We start from the raw sequence: 16376 nt of genomic DNA, 5'->3' as shown, positions 1-16376 counted from the left end.
GGATTGTGATGCCTCCTGCTTTGGTCTTCTTCTTCAAAATTACTTTGGCTATTCGGGGCCTTTTGTGGTTCCATATGAATTTTAGGATGGCTTGTTCTAGTTTCAAGAAGAATGCTGGTGCAATTTTGATTGGGATTGCATTGAATGTGTAGATAGCTTTGGGTAGTATTGACATTTTGACAATATTTATTCTTCCAATCTATGAGCAGGGAATGTCTTTCCATTTCTTTATATCTTCTTCAATTACCTGCATAAGCTTTCTATAGTTTTCAGCATACAGATCTTTTACATCTTTGGTTAGATTTATTCCTAGGTATTTTATGCTTCTTGGTGCAATTGTGAATGGGATTAGTTTCTTTATTTGTCTTTCTGTGGCTTCATTGTTAGTGTATAAGAATGCAACTGATTTCTGTACATTGATTTTGTATCCTGCAACTTTGCTGAATTCATGTATCAGTTCTAGCAGACTTTTGGTGGAGTCTATCGGATTTTCCATGTATAATATCATGTCATCTGCAAAAAGCGAAAGCTTGACTTCATCTTTGCCAATTTGGATGCCTTTGATTTCCTTTTGTTGTCTGATTGCTGATGCTAGAACTTCCAGCACTATATTAAACAACAGCGGTGAGAGTGGGCATCCCTGTCGTGTTCCTGATCTCAGGGAAAAAGCTCCCAGTTTTTCCCCATTGAGGATGATGTTAGCTGTGGGCTTTTCATAAATGGCTTTTATGATCTTTAAGTATGTTCCTTCTATCCCGACTTTCTCAAGGGTTTTTATTAAGAAAGGGTGCTGGATTTTGTCAAAGGCCTTTTCTGCATCGATTGACAGGATCATATGGTTCTTATCTTTTTTTTTGTTAATGTGATGTATCACGTTGATCGATTTGCGAATGTTGAACCAGCCCTGCATCCCAGGAATGAATCCCACTTGATCATGGTGAATAATCCTTTTTATATGCTGTTGAATTCGATTTGCTAGTATCTTATTGAGAATTTTTGCATCCATATTCATCAGGGATATTGGCCTGTAGTTCTCTTTTTTTACTGGGTCTCTGTCTGGTTTAGGAATCAAAGTAATACTGGCTTCATAGAATGAGTCTGGAAGTTTTCCTTCCCTTTCTATTTCTTGGAATAGCTTGAGAAGGATAGGTATTATCTCTGCTTTAAACGTCTGGTAGAACTCCCCTGGGAAGCCATCTGGTCCTGGACTCTTATTTGTTGGGAGATTTTTGATAACCGATTCAATTTCTTCGCTGGTTATGGGTCTGTTCAAGCTTTCTATTTCCTCCTGATTGAGTTTTGGAAGAGTGTGGGTGTTTAGGAATTTGTCCATTTCTTCAAGGTTGTCCAATTTGTTGGCATATAATTTTTCATAGTATTCCCTGATAATTGTTTGTATCTCTGAGGGATTGGTTGTAATATTTCCATTTTCATTCATGATTTTATCTATTTGGGTCATCTCCCTTTTCTTTTTGAGAAGCCTGGCTAGAGGTTTGTCAATTTTGTTTATTTTTTCAAAAAACCAACTCTTGGTTTCGTTGATCTGCTCTACAGTTTTTTTAGATTCTATATTATTTATTTCTGCTCTGATCTTTATGATTTCTCTTCTTCTGCTGGGTTTAGGCTGCCTTTGCTGTTCTGCTTCTATTTCCTTTAGGTGTGCTGTTAGATTTTGTATTTGGGATTTTTCTTGTTTCTTGAGATAGGCCTGGATTGCAATGTATTTTCCTCTCAGGACTGCCTTCGCTGCATCCCAAAGCGTTTGGATTGTTGTATTTTCATTTTCGTTTGTTTCCATATATTTTTTAATTTCTTCTCTAATTGCCTGGTTGACCCACTCATTCGTTAGTAGGGTGTTCTTTAACCTCCATGCTTTTGGAGGTTTTCCAGACTTTTTCCTGTGGTTGATTTCAAGCTTCATAGCATTGTGGTCTGAAAGTATGCATGGTATAATTTCAATTCTTGTAAACTTATGAAGGGCTGTTTTGTGACCCAGTATATGATCTATCTTGGAGAATGTTCCATGTGCACTCGAGAAGAAAGTATATTCTGTTGCTTTGGGATGCAGAGTTCTAAATATATCTGTCAAGTCCATCTGATCCAATGTATCATTCAGGGCCCTTGTTTCTTTATTGACTGTGTGTCTAGATGATCTATCCATTTCTGTAAGTGGGGTGTTAAAGTCCCCTGCAATGACCACATTCTTATCAATAAGGTTGCTTATGTTTATGAGTAACTGTTTTATATATCTGGGGGCTCCGGTATTTGGCGCATAGACATTTATAATTGTTAGCTCTTCCTGATGGATAGACCCTGTAATTATTATATAATGCCCTTCTTCATCTCTTGTTACAGCCTTTAATTTAAAGTCTAGTTTGTCTGATATAAGTATGGCTACTCCAGCTTTCTTTTGGCTTCCAGTAGCATGATAAATAGTTCTCCATCCCCTCACTCTCAATCTAAAGGTGTCCTCAGATCTCAAATGAGTCTCTTGTAGACAGCAAATAGATGGGTCTTGTTTTTTTATCCATTCTGATACCCTATGTCTTTTGGTTGGTGCATTTAATCCATTTACATTCAGTGTTATTATAGAAAGATACGGGTTTAGAGTCATTGTGATGTCTGTATGTTTTATGCTTGTAGTGATGTCTCTGGTACTTTGTCTCACAGGATCCCCCTTAGGATCTCTTGTAGGGCTGGTTTCGTGGTGACAAATTCCTTCAGTTTTTGTTTGTTTGGGAAGACCTTTATCTCTCCTTCTATTCTAAATGACAGACTTGCTGGATAAAGGATTCTCGGCTGCATATTTTTTCTGTTTAGCACACTGAAGATATCGTGCCAAGCCTTTCTGGCCTGCCAAGTTTCAAAGGAGAGATCAGTCACGAGTCTTATAGGTCTCCCTTTATATGTGAGGGCACGTTTATCCCTTGCTGCTTTCAGAATTTTCTCTTTATCCTTGTATTTTGCCAGTTTCACTATGATATGTCGTGCAGAAGATCGATTCAAGTTACGTCTGAAGGGAGTTCTCTGTGCCTCTTGGATTTCAATGCCTTTTTCCTTCCCCAGTTCAGGGAAGTTCTCAGCTATAATTTCTTCAAGTACCCCTTCAGCACCTTTCCCTCTCTCTTCCTCCTCTGGGATACCAATTATGCGTATATTATTTCTTTTTAGTGTATCACTTAGTTCTCTAATTTTCCCCTCATACTCCTGGATTTTTTTATCTCTCTTTCTTTCAGCTTCCTCTTTCTCCATAACTTTATCTTCTAGTTCACCTATTCTCTCCTCTGCCTCTTCAATCCGAGCCGTCGTGGTTTCCATTTTGTTTTGCATTTCGTTTAAAGCGTTTTTCAGCTCCTCGTGACTGTGCCTTAGTCCCTTGATCTCTGTAGCAAGAGATTCTCTGCTGTCCTGTATACTGTTTTCAAGCCCAGCGATTAATTTTATGACTATTATTCTAAATTCACTTTCTGTTATATTATTTAAATCCTTTTTGATCAGTTCATTAGCTGTTGTTATTTCCTGGAGATTCTTCTGAGGGGAATTCTTCCGTTTGGTCATTTTGGACAGTCCCTGGAGTGGTGAGGACCTGCAGGGCACTTCCCCTGTGCTGTGGTGTATAACTGGAGTTGGTGGGAGGGGCCGCAGTCCGACCTGATGTCTGCCCCCAGCCCACCGCTGGGGCCACGGTCAGACTGGTGTGTGCCTTCTCTTCCCCTCTCCTAGGGGCGGGATTCACTGTGGGGTGGCGTGGCCCGTCTGGGCTACTTGCACACTGCCAGGCTTGTGGTGCTGGGGATCTGGCGTATTAGCTGGGGTGGGTAGGCAAGGTGCACGGGGGCAGGAGGGGCAGGCTTAGCTCGCTTCTCCTTAGGTGATCCACTTCAGGAGGGGCCCTGTGGCAGCGGAAGGGAGTCAGATCCGCTGCCGGAGGTTTGGCTCCGCAGAAGCACAGAGTTGGGTGTTTGCGCGGAGCGAGCAAGTTCCCTGGCAGGAACTGGTTCTCTTTGGGATTTTGGCTGGGGGATGGGCGGGGGAGATGGTGCTGGCGAGCGCCTTTGTTCCCCGCCAAGCTGAGCTCTGCCGTCCGGGGGCTCAGCAGCTCTCCCTCCCTTTGTCCTCCAGCCTTCCTGCTTTCTGAGCAGAGCTGTTAACTTCTGACCTCCCAGACGCTAAGTCGAGCTTGCTGTCGGAACACAGTCCGTCCGGCCCCTCCGCTTTTGCCAGCCCGACTCGGGGGCTCTGCTTGGCCGGCGAGCCGCCCCTCCGCCCCGGCTCCCTCCCGCCAGTCCGTGGAGCGCGCACCGCCTCGCCGCCCTTCCTACCCTCTTCCGTGGGCCTCTCGTCTGCGCTTGGCTCCGGAGACTCCGTTCTGCTAATCCTCTGGCGGTTTTCTGGGTTATTTAGGCAGGTATAGGTGGAATCTAAGTGATCAGCAGGACGCGCGGTGAGCCTAGCGTCCTCCTACGCCGCCATCTTCCGGAACTCCTTCATGTTTATTTTTGAAAGAGAGAGAGAGAGAGAGAGAGAGAGAGAGTGGTGGGGGGAGAGGAAGAGACAGGGAGAGAGAATCCAAAGCAGGCTCCAGACTCTGAGCTATCACAGAGGTCACAGAGCCTGACGTGACCTCGAACCCACTAATAATGAAATCATGACCTGAGCCAAAGTTGGAAGCTTAACCAACGGAGCCAACCAGGCACCTTTTTTTTTTTTTAATCCCATGCAACATTTTTTTAATTCTTTACTGGTCAATGTTTCACAGAGATGTAGTGTCAGTATATGCCTTTTTATATTTGTTTACCTGCCTGGAACATCATCTTTTTACTCATTTAAATCCTATTTATTTTCCCAGACCTGGTACAAAGCCTCCTTCTCCATAAATTTTTTTAATTTTTCTACTCTACTTCCAGTGAATCACACCCTCCTGGAAATTATTTTTGAATATTGCCTATACCTTGTGGTAGAGATAGCAAGCATAGTATAGCACAGTATTTTCCAAAATGTTCTTTGAATAGCCCTGTTTGAAATGGGATTTCTAAAGTGAAATGATTTTGGAAAATGTTGCACATTCTATCTCACTGTTGGATGCTTAAAAAGAATATTGGAATATTAAAGGCTTTAGAAAGTCCTGAATTTGCTCATCTTCTTTAACTCAGCATTTCTTAAACCACAACATTGCATCCTTGTTTCATGTAGTAATTGTTATCGTCCTACAGAATGTGCATGAGAAATGCGGGAGATACAGAAATATTTACAGGTTTTGAGATTAGACACTTATGTGTTGCAAACATGGTTCAAATGTCATTTCCTTACTTTTGCGGCTTCCCTGAAGCTCAGTTGTTTCATGGAGTTTGGTATATTCTCTTTGTGGAGGCAGGAAATATTCTGTGTACATCTTTTAACTATTCACTATGGTTTTGCACACTGGAAATACAGGAAGATGAGTTTTGTCTGAGCAGAGCTTCATATTGTGACTTCATTGTTTAGTTTACATTCAAACACATTATTCACCATTTATGATGCAGAAGATACACAGCTATTATATTCATTAAAAATAGTGGTTCTTTGTATTAAGTGCCAAGTTTGGATGCCCTGTATAGGTCACTATTTTGTTACATTAACCATAGTATTGAAATTTGGTGGTTTTTTTGATTATTTATATGACCTCACAGATATATTGAACATCAATTATTTCAAATACAGAAATTGTGGTTATTATTCATCTTACTGTGAATTAGAAGATTGCAAGTTTCTAGTGGTGCTTAGACTTTGGCAGTTTGATATGTCAAAATATTTATAAAGCCATTATTGTAAGAGGTTTTATGTTTTCTGGAAGGCTAAGTGAACAGACATGAGGTATACCTTAACACAAATAGTGAACTCTCTTTAAAAAAAAGTTTTTAAAATGTTTATTTATTTTTTAGAGAGCACAAGTGGGGTAGGGGCAGAGAGAGGAGAACAGAGGATCCCAAGCTGGCTTTGTGCTGACAGCAGTAAGCCTGATGTGGGGCTTGAACTCACTGACCTCAAGATCATGACCTGAGCCGAGGTTGGGCACTCAACTGACTGAGCCACTCAGGTGCCCCTCTCTTTTAAAAAAAAAATATTAGTCCAACTTCACTCAGGTCAGGATCCCATGGTTCGTGGGTTCAAGACCCATGTCAGGCTCTGTGCTGTCAGCTCAGAGCCTGGAGCCTGCTTTGAAATCTGTGTCTCCCTCGCTCTCTCCCCCTACCCCCGTCTCTTTCAAAAAAAAGAAACATTATTTTTTAAAATTTATTTAAATTCTAGTTAGTTAACATATAGTGTGATATTAGTCTGGTTTGTAGGAGTAGAATTCAGTGATTCATCACTTACATATAACAACCAGTGCTCATCACAAATGCCCTCCTTAATACCCATCACCCATTTAGCCCATCCCCCACCCATTTCCCTCATCAACACTCAGTTTGTACTCTATCTTTAAGAGTCTCTTAGGGGTGACTGGGTGGCTCAGTGGGTTAGGCGTCCAACTTCTCTTCAGGTCGTGATCTCATGGTTTATTGGTTCGAGCCCCACGTCAGGCTCTGTGCTAACAGCTCAGAGCCTGGAGCCTGCTTGAGATTCTGTGTCTCCCTCTCTGCCCCTCCCTGGCTCTCCCTCTCTCTCTCTCAAAAAAAAAAAAAATAGATAAAAACATTATTTTAAAAAAATTAAAGAGTCTCTTCTAGTTTGTTTCCCCCCCTCTCCTTTTTCCCCTTCCCATATGTTTATCTGTTTTCTTATTTCCATATATAAGTGAAATCATATGGTATTTGATTTTTTCTGGCTGAATTATTTCATTTAGCATAATACACTCTAGCTCCATCCATATCCTTGCAAATGGCAAGGTTTCATTCTTTTTGATCACCAAGTAATATTCCATTGTGTGTGTGCGTGCATGTATGTGTGTATATATATATACGTAGATATATCTACGTATATATATATGTATGTGTATATACATATACGTAGATATATATATATATACATATATCTACGTATATGTATATACACGTATATATATATATATACGTGTATATATATACTATGTCTTTTTTATTTATTCATCAGTCAATGGACATTTGGGCTCTTTCCATAGTTTGGCTATTATTGATAATGCTGCTCTAAACATTGGAGTGGATATGCTGCTTCAAATCTGTATGTTTGTATCCTTTGGATCAATACTTAGTAGTGCAGTAGCTGGATCATAGGGTAGTACTGCTTAACAGTTTGCATTCTCACCAGTGGTGTAAGAAGATTCCTCTTCCTCTACATCCTCACCAACATCTGTTGTTTCCTGGGTTGTTAATTTTTGCCACTCTGACAGGTGTGAGGTGGTATCTCATCATGCTTTTGATTTGTATTTCTCTGATAATGAGTGATGTTGAGCATCTTTTCATGTGTCTCTTAGCCATCTGGATGTCTTCTTTGGAAAAGTGTCTATTCATGTCTTCTGCCCATTTCTTCACTGGGTTGTTTTTTTTTTAGGTGTTGACTTCTTTTTAAAAAATTTTTTTTTTAAACGTTTATTTATTTTTGAGACAGAGAGAGAGAAAATTAAAAATATGGCATGAACGGGGGAGGGTCAGAGAGAGGGAGACACAGAATCTGAAACAGGCTCCAGGCTCTGCGCTGTCAGCACAGAGCCTGACGCAAGGCTCGAACTCACGGACCGCGAGATCATGACCTGAGCCGAAGTCGGCCGCTTAACCGACTGAGTCACTCAGGCGCCCCAGGTGTTGACTTCTTTATAGATTTTGGGTACTAACTATTATCACATTTGTCATATGTCATTTGCAAATATCTTCTTCTCAAATACCTTTTAAAAGTCTGCTTCTTAGTTCTGTTGATTATTTCCTTTTCTGTGCAAAAGCTTTTTATCTTGATGAGGTCCCAGTAGTATATGTTTGCTTTTGTTTCCCCTGCTTCCAGAGACATGTCAAGTAAGAAGTTGCTATGGCTGAGGTCAAAGAGGTTGCTGCCTGTGTTCTTTAGATTTTTATGGTTTCCCTTCTCATATTTAGGTCTTTCCTTCACTTTGAATTTATTTTTGTGTATGGTGTAAGAAAGTGGTCCAATTTCATTTTTCTGCATGTCACTGTCAAGTTTTCCCAGCGCCATTTGTTGAAGAGATTGTCTGTTTTCCACTGGATATTCTTTACTGCTTTATCGAAGATCAATTGAACATATATTTGTGCATACATTTCTGGGTTTTCTATTCTGTTCCATTAATCTGTGTTTGTGCTAGTTCCATACTGTCTTGTGATTACAGCTTTGTAATGTAGTTTGAAGTATGGATACCTCTATCTTTGCTTTTTCTTTCAGGATTGTTTTGACTATCCATAGTTTTTTTGTGGTTTCATATAAAATTTAGGGTGATTTCTTCTAGCTCTGTGAAATGCTGATGGTATTTTGATAGGGACTGCATTAAATGTATAGATTGCTTGGGTAGTATAGAAATGTTAACAGTGTTTGTTCTTCCAATCCATGAGCATAGAATTTTTTCCCATTTTTTGTCCTCTTGAATTTCTTTCATATGTGTTCTATAGTTTACATAGTATGGATCTTGTACTGCTTTGGTTAGGTTTATTCCTAGGTATCTTATTGTGTTTGGAGCAATTGTAAATGGCATGAATTCATTGATTTCTCTTTCTGCTGCTTCATTATTGGTGTATAAAAATGCAATAGATTTCTGTGTATTGATTTTGTATCCTGTGACTTTGCTGTCATGTATTTGTTCGTGTATTTGTTCTAGCAATTTTTTTGATGGCGTCTTTCAGGTTTTCTACTTAGAATATCATGTCATCTGCAAAGAGTGAAAGTTTGATTTATTCTTTGCCCATTTGAATGCCTTTCATTTATTTTTGTTGTCTGATTGCTAAGGCTAAGACTCCCAGTACTATGTTAAATAGTAAAGGTGAGAGTCAAGATCCCTGATGCTCTCTGTAGAGGAAAAGCTCTTAGTGTTGCCTCATTGAGGATGATATTACATGTGTGTCTTTTGTATATGGCTTTTATGTTGTTGAGGTATGTTCCATCCATACCTTACTTTATTGAGGGTTTTTATCAAGAATGGGTGCTGTATTTTATGAAATGCTTTTTTGTATCTTTTAAGAAGATCATATGGTTCTTATCCTTTCTTTTATTAATGTGGTGTGTCAACGGTGATTGATTTGTGAATTTTGAACCAGCCCTGCAGCCCAAGAATAAATCCCACTTGATCATGGTGAATAATTCTTCTAATGTATTGTAAAATTCAGCTTGCTATTATTTTGTTAAGAATTTTTGCATCCATGTTCATCAGAGATATTTGTCTTTAATTCTCCTTTTTAGTGGGGTCTTTGTATGGTTTCAGAATTGAGGTAATGCTGGACTTGTAGAAAGAGTTTGGAAGTTTTCCTTCCATTTCTATTTTTTGGAACAGTTTGAGAATAGGTATTAACTCTTCTTGAAATGTCTGGGAAGCCATCTAGCCCTGGGGTTTTGTTTGTTGGGAGATTTTTGATTATTGATTTAATTTCTTTGCTGGTTATCAGTCTGTTCACATTTTCTATTTCTTCTTGTTTTCGTTTTAGTAATTTGTATGTGTCTAGCAATTTTTCCATTTCTTTCACATTGCCCGGTGTGTTGGCATAATTTTTTTCACAATATTCTCTAATAATTGATTGTATTCTGTGGTGTCGGTTGTGATATCTCCTCTTTTGTTTATTATTTATTTGTTTCCTTTATCTTTTTGATAAGTCTGGCTTGGGGTTTATTAATTTCATTAATTCTTTTAAAGAACCAGCCCTTAGTTCTGTTGATCTTTTCCACTGTTTTTTGTTTGTTTGTTTGTTTGTTTGTTTCAGTATCATTTATTTCTTCTCTAATCTATATTATTCCCTGTCTTCTGCTGGCTTTAGGCTTTGCTTGCTGTTCCATTTCTAGCTCCTATAGGTGTAAGGTTAGGTTGTAAATTTGAGACTTTTCTTACTTGTTGAAGTAGTCCTGTATTGGAATATACTTCCCTTGTAGGATTACCTTTGTTTAATTCCAAAGGTTTTGGACATGTCATGTTTACATTATCATTTGTTTCCATGTATTTTTCAAGTTTCTTCCTTAATTTCCTGGTTAACCTATTCATTCTTTAGTGGGATATTCTTTAATCTTCATGTATGTGTGGTCTTTCCAAATGATTTTATTGTGGTTGACTTAAAGTTACATAGCATTGTGGTCTGAAAATTTGTGTGGTATGATCTCAATCTTCTTGTGTTTTTTAAGGGGTTATTAGTGACCCAGTGTGTGATCTATTATGGAGAATGTTCCATGTGCATTCATAAAGGTGTGTATTCTACTGCTTTAGGATGAAATGTTCTGAATATATGTTAAGTCCATCTGGTCCAGTGTGTTATCCAAAGCCATTGTTTCTGTGTTGATTTTCTGCTTAGGTGATCTGTCCATTGTTGTAAGTTGGGTGTTAAATTCTCCTACTATTGTATTATTATCAATGAATTTATGTTTGTTATTGATTTGTATATTGGGTGCCTTCAGGTTGGAGACATAAATATTTACAATTGTTAGATCTTCTTGATGGATAGACCCTTAGTTATGATGTAATGCCCTTCTTCATCTCTTGTTACAGTCTTTGGTTTAAAAATATGGCTACCCTGGCTGTCCTTTGGTGTCCCTTACCAGGATGGATGGGTCTTCATCCTCTCACTTTCAGTTGGTAGGTGTCTTTAGGTCTAAAATGAGCCTCTTTTAGGCATCATGTAGATAGGTCTCGTTTTTGTTTGTTTGTGTGTTTGTTTGTTTTCCATTCTGATATGTATGTCTTTTGATTGGAACATTTAGTCCATTTACATTCCGAGTGATTATCATATGAATTTAGTGCCATTGTGTTACCTAAAAAGTTTCTGGTGATATTCTCTGTTCCTTTCTAGTCTTTGTTGTGTTTGGTCTTTCCCACTCAAAGAATTTTCTTTATTATTTCTTGTATGACTGGTTTATTGGTCTATCTCCTTTAATTTTTTTTTTTTTTTTTTTTTTTTTTGTCTGGGAAACTTTATCTTTCCTTCTGTTCTGAATGACAGCCTTTATGGATAAAGTATTATTCACTGCATATTTTTCCCCTTCAGCATGCCACTTCCTTCTATCTTGCCAAGTTTCTGTGGAGAGATCTGCTGTGAAGTCGATATGTCTTCCCTTGTAGGTTAAGGAATCATTTTTCCCTTGATGCTTTCAGGATTCTTTCCTTGTCTGAGTATTTTGTGAATTTGACTATGGTATTTCTTCATGATGGCCAGCTTTTGTTGAATTAATGCGAGTTCTCTGTCCTTTTTGGATTTTGATGTTGTTTTTCTTTCCCAGATTAGGAAAGTTTTCATCTATAATTTGCTCAAATAAATCTTCTGCCCCTTTTTATTTATCTTCTTCTTCTGGGACTCCTATGATAGGAATGTTATTATACTTTAAAGATTCGCTGATTTCACTGTCTACATTTGTGATCCAATATCTTTCTTTCCCTCTTCTTTTCAGCTCCATTATTTCCAATAATTTTATCTTTTGTATCACTGATTCCTTTTTTTGAGTTGTCTGTCTTTGTTGTCATTGCACCAGTCAGTTTTGCAACTCAGTAATAACATTTTTTATTTTGGCCAGTCTAGTTTTTAGTTCTTTTATCTCTACAGTAAGTATTCCTTAGTGTCTTCTATACTTTTCTCAAACCCAGCTAGTATCCTTATGATTGTTGTTTTAAAATCTGGTTCACACATCTTACTTGTATCTGTATCGATTAAATCCCTGGTTGTGACTTCTTCCTGTTCTTTTTCTGGGGGGTAAATTCCTCTATCTAGTCATTTTGTCTGGGTCCCTGGTTTGTTTGTGTGTGTGTGAGTGTGTGTGTGTGTGTGTGTGTGTGTGTGTGTGTGTGTGTGATTAATAGGAAAGTCTGTTGTATTCCTTCTCGTGAGATGAATAGGTATATTAAGAAGAGGTCAAAACAAAGAAGAACCTAGATCCTATGTATGTTTGGTCTACTTGTTAAAAGAAACTAGATCCAAAAAAAAATTAAAAATGAAAAACAGAGAAGCTAGATACAAAAAAAAGGAAACTAGATTTTAGATGTATTTTGGTCTGTTAGTTAATAGAACCTAGATCAAAAAAAATACATAAATGTTCTTACTGTATTTTATATTAAAAAACAAAACAAAACAAAAACAAAGGCAGCTAGATTCTATTTCCCTTTAGAGCTGAAGCTTTATAGCACTCTATGGTCAGTAGACATTGTGCGTGGGAGGGGTTAGTGCTGGTCTTCTGGGGCTGCAGCTACTGTGCTGATTCTCAAGTGTACCTGCCATAGTGGTGATGCACCTGCAGGGCACAGGAAGGCCCGGTTTGGTGTAAGTGACTCCTGGCCTCCTCTTGGTGGTGCTGTTTTCCTCACTGAAGTGGGTCTATGCTGATGGGTGAAGGCAGGAAAAGGCCTAGCGCAGCAATCTAGTCTCTGTTTGGGGGAGTTCAAGGTGCCACTCCTCACGAAAGCCTCACAGAAGAGCAAATCATCACGCTTCTATGTCCCTGGCTTTTGTCACATCCCTGCCCTCATCCTGTGTTAGAGCTGTCTGCCTGCAGGCAGCACAACACTCCATGTTTTATCTTAGGTGAGGCTAGGTTTCAAAACTCCCATCTTCAGAGACACCCAGGGCATGGAGCCCCACTGATCCTCTGGTGGAGGGTCTCACCATGCTGTGGCCAGGTGTCAGTTGGTCGCATGGCCATACAGCTGGTTGGAGTTTATGGTAAAGTACAGCAGAAGGCTGGCACCAGGCTCGCTGCCCTCAGCCCACATCCCCATTCCAATGCTAGTGAATAGAGAAACTCATTAGTGCACATCAGGTCTTTTAACCCCAGAGAGCTCATGCCACCTCTCCCAAATACACTCCAAGAAGCGGCACTGTTTCTTCCCATGCTACCCGGGGGATCCTCAGACCATGCTGCCAGCTCATGGATCTCCACCCTGCTTCCCCACCAGAAGTCGGCTAAGTCTACCAGGCAGAACCCTGGCAATGGAGGTCCTCTAAAACTTGAGACTTTGCACTCAGTTGTTTATAAAACCTTGGAGTATTCAGCCCTTCTTCTTTTCCCAGTCAATGGTTTTGGGGAACAGTTTTTCTTGTGCAAAGCTCTGCAGATGTTCTCAATCTCTCTCTCTCTCTCTCTCTGTCTCTCTCTCTCTCTCTCTCTCTCTCTCTCTGTCTCTCTTTCTGTATCCCTCCTTTCCATGATCAGAGCTTCCTCCCTTCTGTAGTACCTGCAGCTCCTTTCTCCCCCAAACAAGTCTACGCAACTCCTACCTATCATGATGAGGCCATTTTTTAAATCTCTAGTTATGCAGTTTGTTTTCTCTGATCGATTTCTTGGGTGTTCAGAATGACTTGATGTTTATCTAGCTGTGTTTGAGGGATGAGGCGAGCTTAGGGCACCCTACTCCTCCACCATCTTAACCTCCTCTTTCAATAGTGAACTCTCATAAATCAGCACATTCTAAAGTACAAAAAAGTAACTTCATTATATATGAATATATACTTTTTTTTTTTAATCTGGCAAAGTTTGGATTAAAGTTTTCAAAGATTTGTTTTGCTTTGGATCCATTTCTCACAATTAGTGTAATGATCCATTCCTACCTGGAAGGCCTCATTTGTGTGTTCTCTCCTCTGTAAAATGAAATCTCCTTGGAAAGACGAAGTTGAGTTTACTTAGAGTGAAGCCACTGCAGTGAAGAACAGGGAAAATTCAGTTTGGGGCTTAACTCTGTAGACTAAAGATAAAATTCTCAGATTTCTTTCAGGTTAGTGGGCAGTGAATGACACTTAAATGATACTGCAATGTTCTAATAATTTCTAGTGCTAATTAGTACAATATAAAATCAGGAGTGAACATAATTATTTTTTTCTCTATTTGAGGATAAGTACCATAACTTTACAACTATCCTAATGGTAGGTATATCGTTAAAGTTAGGCAAACATTGAATTTTACTGTAATTATTTTTACAAATTAATTCCAAACAGTGCTTTGGTCAATTCTAATTTTTTGGCATTGGCTGCTTTATTTCCAGACCTTTACAGGTCAGCCAGATGCTGCCAAGTTCCCATGCCTAATTGTGCCAGATCTGGAGGTGTGTAGGAACACAAACAAGCCATGGTTGTAATGGGAGGAACTCAGGCTTTGGAATCTAATCTTGATTTGCATTTTGGCTCTCTAAATCACAATTTACTTATCTATAATATCTACCTCATAAAAATTTAAGAAAGATTTAAATAAGTTGTATATGTATGTAAAATAGAGTGCTATAATCATAATAGGACTCACCCATACACACACATACACACACACATATGTTTCTCTTTTCCTATGACATTCTGTTATGGAAAGAGTTTACAGACTTATATTTATCAATATAGATAATATGAATATTTCATTTATAATTCTAAATTATCCAGGCCAACTCTCTTTTTTTCTTTGGCACAGAGAATTATGAAGTTGATACAACCGTTTTCTCATGAATTTGAGACTGCCTTATGAATGCCAGTGCCTGTGGAATAAGCCTTATCTGAGTGGTTTTGTAAAGGATTAAATTGTAACCTCTCACTATAACCCCCTGCCTTTCCAGTTTAATGATTAAAAAGAGTAACTTTGTTAGGATTATGTGCTTTAGTTAAGCTTTAGGGAAGTTCTGAAAATGAGAAGCTACAAAGAAATGGAATGAGTTTTCTTTCCTGATAACTAGAATTACTTTTCCCACCTGTACTTGTTTGTGGTATGCTTCAGGAGCTGGTAGGTTTATCACATTTTCTGCCTCAGTAAGGTGTGAGTAATACATAGACTAAAGAATCCCTGGGCTGGAAAATTGATTTTATGCTTACAATGGGTGAAAATTATTAACAAGCCTAATAATACTTGGAGTAATTTTTCTGTAAGAGCTACTATTTTCATTTGCAAAACATAGCAGGGAGAATTATGTATAATTCTAATTTTTCCACCTATCTTGATATATAATTCTATTAGGAACACTGGTACTCCAACTTTAGAATAGTCATATATAGAGACATACACACTTGAATGCTTCTTGGTCTTTATTTGTTAGTGACTGCTTAGGATATTGTCTTTTTATTGTGGATCTTTTTCTTTACCAAATTTTCAACATGTAGCTAATGAGTAAAGCCAGTCAACTCATACAATTTCTGGTTTCAGAGATTTTGTAAAATTAATTATATCCTAAATATAATTGTGTCACATTAGCCAGATATTTTTCATTATCTTCCCTCTGGCTCCAACTTATTCAATTATTCTTACTTCTCTACAGCTTTGCATGAACAGTAGTCTCCAGCTATATGAAATAACTCCTTTCAGTGCACATCTACATTTTTCTATCTACTTTTCTTACTTTGTTCCTTTGTCAATTTGTCCTTCTTCTACTCTTGAAATGTGTAATTCTACCTATTTTTCCAGGGCCAGTTCAAATGACCTTATTCCACATAGTATTCTGTGGTGGACCCATGAATTCTGAACCCCTTTAAATCTCTACAATGTTTAATTCAAGTATCACATATAGAATACATTACACTTTATTATTTATTTAAGAATTTGTAGGACTAGTGAAGCTAGAAACTATGTTTGTGGCATTTAATATTTAGGCTTTCTCCTACATGGGAAAAATAAAACTGTAGGAGCTAAGCAAAACTAAATTCATTTCGAAAAAGGCTAATTTTTAAGTAGTCGTGAAAATATCAATTTAATGTAATAGACATCAAATACGAGCATGCACAAATAAACATAAGGTCAAAATTTGATTAAGAAAACACTGTGTCCCTCAAGGGCAGACTTTTTCATGGGTAAAAAAAGTCATACAATCATTACATTAGTGCATGGCAAGTTGTAATACTTGTAGATTGATAGACTCTTAAAGTATAGTTGGAGCACTTGATGAGAGATGAGAAAGGTAAATTTTGATTTTATGAATGTGTAATTTGAGGTGTAACACTGGGAATTTTATTTGGGCCTATGGATAGAGCTCAGTTTCAGAATATAATTCTGCTCGCTCTAAGAGTTCTGAATCCTGCATTTTGTAGTTCACTTACAGTGAGGGACTCATAAAATCCAAGATAATATAAAGCATTATGTTCTAAGTGAAATTGAAGGGGTGATTTATTTAGAAAATTGGTAGAACTCTCTCTCTCTGATCAACAGCTGAAAATATAAGTTTAAGTTCCGAAAGAATCTCTGTCGTTCATAAGGCAATAGAAGCTTTACATGAAAGGCAAGAATAAACACATTTGACATGCAGATGCTTAATTGTGATGTATGTTGTTGTTAAAATA

General features: G+C 38.3%; 1 protein-coding gene across 2 annotated transcripts in view; it reads left to right on the top strand.

Annotated features, from left to right (window-relative positions):
• GRID2 (glutamate ionotropic receptor delta type subunit 2) overlaps positions 1 to 16376 on the top strand; it is a 1468772-nt gene that overhangs the window by 261171 nt on the left and 1191225 nt on the right. Inside the window, exon 1 of one of the 2 annotated variants that reach the window (XM_058721905.1) lies at positions 14732 to 14832. The exons of the other annotated variant lie outside the window; for it this stretch is intronic. The gene's annotated coding sequence lies outside the window, so the exon portion shown is untranslated. Of the gene's footprint in view, positions 1 to 14731; positions 14833 to 16376 lie in introns of those variants that run through there. 2 annotated transcript variants of the gene reach the window in all.

Source organism: Neofelis nebulosa, chromosome 3, assembly GCF_028018385.1.
Source record: "Neofelis nebulosa isolate mNeoNeb1 chromosome 3, mNeoNeb1.pri, whole genome shotgun sequence".
NCBI classification, from domain to species: domain Eukaryota; kingdom Metazoa; phylum Chordata; class Mammalia; order Carnivora; family Felidae; genus Neofelis; species Neofelis nebulosa.
The sequence above is the reverse complement of the archived record's forward strand: the minus strand, read 5'-3'. Positions and strand labels throughout refer to the sequence as shown.